The following is a 5,600-nucleotide window of genomic DNA, read 5'->3' as shown; positions in this document are numbered from 1 at the left end:
TAAGGTTATGAATCTCATAAAATATATAGTTAAAAATAAATTAAATACATAATTAAAATAGAAATTTAGTCAATTTATAATCTCAAAATAAATAGGTCTACAAGTGGGACATTGAATCATGCAAGTTCAAACAACAATGATAAAAGTAAAAAGTCATTAATGTTATATAAAATAGTCAACTTTGCTCTAGCCAGCCTACCCAATTTGCCTTGCGAAATTCTAACAATACCGATCTTTATCAACGCATTTAAAATAATTATCTTCTACAACCTTAATAATTGTGAGCATATGAACCACTGCGCTCACACACACATCTTCGGAGATATTGCTCATTTCTCAATAAAATATTCATAGAATTTCAATAATACATTCATTTCAAATGGAAGGAGGAAATGCTTGGGTTCAATTCCACCACACACACACATATATATATATAAACACACACATCAAGTGAGAATTATTTTTTTGGACGATTCTAGCCATACAATAATTCGATTATTTCAATAATACATCGCTTTAGTTTTTCAATATGCATTTAATTTATTGTTATGCATCGCCACCAAGACTCCGATGGAAGACCATGTCACAGACCAACTGGAGTGTAAAGTCAACAATCAGAAAACAAGTTAAAGGAGGAGTCGATGCTCCCTGCCCAGAAGTTCCTCACACTTTTAGTTAAAGCTCCCTCTGAAGTAGTTGAAGTCGTCCCTCCATCTAAAGCCTCCCTTGGTTGGGGCCCTAACTGTCATTTAAAGGATCTGTAGACAATCTTTAGAAATGATTGATGCAACGTTTGTAATAATGAATGTCGAACTGTCAACCTAGGATGTAGGATGGTCGACCCCTTGTTAATGTATTAAATGCATAGTAGATTGAGTGATGTGACTTTGGTATGGGAGATGTAGCCATGTGGTTCCAATCCAATGACAATCACTTCAGCTAGAATCTTATAAATGAGGAACACTTGTAATATTTGTTCTTAATGCAACTCTTTACACTTAAAGCTATCATTGTCTTCTCTCTTGCTTATTTCATACTCTTGTTTGTTAGAATTTAGATTATATTGCTTCAATTGAGTTGTTAGTGAATAATTATTATTATGCAATCGATTGTAAATATACCGTCGGTTGTATGAACATTTTTGTCTCGAGTTATAAAGCATCTCCCACGTTTATATATGGTAACCTCCTTCGATCGAATCTTTGGTCAAAACATGTTGAAGTTTGCTTACTTAGACGTGAGTGACTTGACATTTATTGCCCACAAAATCACTACAAAAAACTGAAAGCCCAGGAATGACTAACCAAGAGGAGGGTGAATTGGCTTTTAAAACTTTTTTGAAAATTAATTCTAGATGTAAACCAATATGATAACAAATATGTCAATTAATCAAATATGCACAAATACGAAAGTAAGTAAAGACTAAATTGATAAATTCAAATAATAAGCGCAAATATAAAAGCGATAAGTAAAAGGGGAGAGAATATAAACGATATAATTATAGAGGTTTGATCCAAAGCAATGATCTAGTCTCCTGTTACCAAGCTCTTCGGCATGAGGAAGGCATTTTCACTATGTTGATCGACTTTTGTACAATCCAACTTTTTTTGTACAATCCAACCTTTTACAACACTTTCAATGACTTACAAATAAGGAGCACCGATCCTTTACAAAGTTGAGCTTTACAAGACCTCAGCACGACCCGCACTATTGAACTTTACGGGTCCTCAATATGACCCACATGACAACGTGCAACAAGAAGCACTGATCCTTACACAATGTTGAGCTTTCCAGGACCTCAACACGACCAAAATTTTATCAAAGTGATTTTACAATCAAATCCCCTCTTGATAAATAATACAAAACAAATTAAGTACTAAGAGAGGCTAACACTTTGATGAATAGTAACAAATGATAGTTTAAGTGTTAGATGAAAAACTTTGATGAAAATGACAATTAATTAGATTCAACCAATCAAAGTGTTTCAATGAGGAAATGAAGAAGAATTAAATGTAATGTAAATTCAAATAATCTTCTCAATAAATATCTCTCTTTTAATGAATAATTATAATAAATTAAGTACTAAGAAAGAAATGAGAAACTTTGATGAATATGATATTTTTACAAGTTTGATTTAATCAATCAAAGTTTTTCAATAAGAAGATTATGATGAAGTAAATATTATATAAATTCAAAAAAATCTTCTCAAGAAGTACTCTCTTTAATGAATGAACGCAATAAATTAAGTACTAAGAGAGAAATAGGAAACTTTGATGAATATGATAATTTACAAATTTGATTCAATCAATCAAAGTTTTCAATATGAAAAAATTGAAAAGTTTATGCAATATAAGTACAAAGATCTTTTTTCAAAAATATATCTCTATTTTAAAATTGATATAAATAAGTTAAGAACAAAGAGAGATGGAAAACTTTGATGAGAGAAATTGATTCAAAAAATTTGATTTAATAATCAAAGTTTTCAATATGAAGAAGTAGAAATATTTATGTAACGTATGTACAAATACCTTCTTCAAGAATATCTCTCTTTTAAAATTGATATAAATAAGTTAAGCACAAAGAGAAATGAAAAACTTTGATGAAAGAAATTATTCAAGAACAATCAAAGTTTTTGCTATGAAGAAATAAATTAAATGAAAATAAAAATTAAGCTTGAAGAAGATTTTTTATAAATATATTTCACAAGAAAACTCTCTTCATGATTGATGTGAAGAATGAAAGTGAAGTGGTATTTATATAAATTAAAATGGAAAAATTTCTGTCCATCCAGATATTCACTTGCTGCTGGACAACCAGACTAGTCATTGTACAACGGTAAAAAAAATTGACCATTGGCGAATCGGACGTCTTCTTGCAACTGAACGACTGAACTAGCCGTTATACAACGGTAAAAAAAAATTGACCGTTGTCTAACCGGATGTCCACCTGGTCAATTGGAAGTCCAATTGACCGTTGACTTTGACTGTTGATATTTATTTATTTATTTTTATTAGAGTTGTGATCTAAGTTCTAATATGACTTTGAAAAAATCAATCCTACTTATGATTAAAATATTTTATGTAAGTGATAGTGAAAAATAACTTTTCGTGTGCAAAATGATTTTTGAGCTATTGTCATTTAGTACTAAGGATCAAAGTGTTATACTTTTACATATGATCTAGAAAGTCTAGTCTTTGATCTTGCTTCGAAGTTTTTTCCATGTTTGGCTTTGAACTTTTGATCTTTATTTTTCGTCATTGGTCTTCAATGCTTGACTTTGATATTGACTTTTCTTATCATTTAGCTGTTAAGCTCTCGTCTCGTATGGTTTGACTTGAATGCATAAGCAACGTCCAATTTAATCTTCATTTTAAGTTCGATATATAATGCTTGATAGATTTTAAAATTGAACTATCATCACTCAAAATAAATTGATAGAAACATATTAATCTTATTTGTTATGATCATAATATTGAGGATGGATGAAATCAATCATATGTCAACAAAAACGAGGTCAACAAACCTAATGTCATGGCGATGGTTGCGTGTTGTGGTGATGCATCGGAGTCAAGAGTACCTACACATATGCTCTTCAAGGAACCAACTGTAACATTCATCATTATTCATTAAATGCGTCAATGGTTGCGTGTGTGGAAAGTTAAACCATCCTAGTTGTCATTTCTTGAAAACGTACGACAGTAAATCATTTGAAGGGAATAATTAAATAAGCTTCATGTGCCTAACGCTTCAAAAAAGTGCCTCTTCAAAATTACCTCACTATAGCTTCAACGAATAACAGAGACACACAACATTAGCTTTGAAATTAATAGTTTCAGCAAAATCCTCAAAATAAGCACACTTCGAAGCCAACAACATCGGATAAATTCACTCAGTTGATTCTCCTTTACCTTTTCCACAAGTTAAGTTTGCACACAGCTTTGGACAACATCCTGTATAAGTACCCCAAATGATTTATCATAGTTCTGCTTTCAAATTTTAATTGTAATATAAATATTTATATTTAGGCTTGGGGGACTATTGTGATGTCCAAATAATTATTCCTCCAACAAATTTTTTTATACAAGTTCATGGAATACATGAATGATCATGTAGAGGCTTGTGGACTATTGTTACGCCTCACCATCAAAGCTCCAATCGAAGACCACGTCTCAAACAACGTGAAGCATAAAGTCAACAATCAATCAGAAAATAAGTCAAGCAGTGCTCACTATCCCGAAGTTCCTCATGCTATCGGTTGAAGCTCCCTCTAAAGTAGTCGAAGTCGTCTCTCCATCCGAAGCTTCTTTTGGTTGAAACCCTTACCGTCTTTTAAAGGATCTGTAGACAATCTTCAGGAATGATTGATGCAATGTTTGTAATAATGAATGTCATAACTGTTAGTCTAGGATTTAAGGCGGCTGACCGCGTTGTCAATGTATTAAATACGTCGTAGACTGAGTTATGTGACTTCGACTTGGGAGATCTAGCCACGTGGTTCCAATCTAATGACAACCACTTTGGCTAGAATCCTACAAATGAGGAACTCTTGTAATATTTGTTCTTAATGCAATTTTGTACACTTAAAACTATCCTTTGATTTCTCTCTTTGTTATTTCACACTCTTGTTTGCTTGAGTTTAGATTATCTTGCTTCAGTTGACTTGTTAGTGAATGACTATATGCAATCGTCTGTAAATATACTGTCGGATGTCTGAAATTTTTGTCTGGGGTCATAGAGCATCTCCCACGTTCATATGTGGTAACCTCCTCCGACCAAGTTTCCAAGCAAAACATGTTGAAGTTTGCTTGAGTGGTCCTAACATTTGTTGTCTACGTAATCACTATAAAAAATGGGATCAACAATCACCATCAAAATGCATGTATATTAACAGATTTATTTCACATGTGTGCTTAAATTAATGTATGAATTCCCTATTATTAATTCTCAATTAATTAACATTCACATTCATTTAATTAATATTCATCTTCATTATTGCATTTCAATTTTATTAATTCTAATGATAAGTTAATTAGAATTTCACATTCAAGAACTGCAATTCATTATTTATGCACATATATGCTAATTAACATCTAATTTTACTTAATTGAAATTAAATATCACATCAAGTGAGAATAATTTTTTGGACGATTTTAGTCCTATAATTTAAGAAAGAATGAGCATGAGATTTGTTATGCCTCATCAACTAGGCTCTACCCCCCCCCCCCAAGCCAAACCAGGCTCTACCCCCCCTCCCCAAAGCCACGTGGCAGGAGCCTGTTAAGCCACATGGTTGGACGTCGATGGAAGACGAGATAATTTTGTTGAATCGATGAGAGTCGAGCCATTGAATGTCCAAACCCATGAGATGATCAAACCACCTTAATTAAAGCGATGAACATATCTGATAGAGAATCTTTACATAATCTTGTTACAAGTGGATGACATGACAACTCACTAAATATGCGGCTTCACTTAATCAAACAAGTCAAGTTTAGTTTTACATCTCAGACATAGTCTTGCAACACAACCACAACACTCAATGCAATATGGTTCTAAAATGACTTATTGGCGTTTGACAAGAGAGTGGATGGAGCCACATG

This window comes from Olea europaea, unplaced genomic scaffold (assembly GCF_002742605.1).
Source record: "Olea europaea var. sylvestris unplaced genomic scaffold, O_europaea_v1 scaffold2006, whole genome shotgun sequence".
NCBI lineage: Eukaryota > Viridiplantae > Streptophyta > Magnoliopsida > Lamiales > Oleaceae > Olea > Olea europaea.
This window is presented reverse-complemented; position numbering follows the sequence as displayed.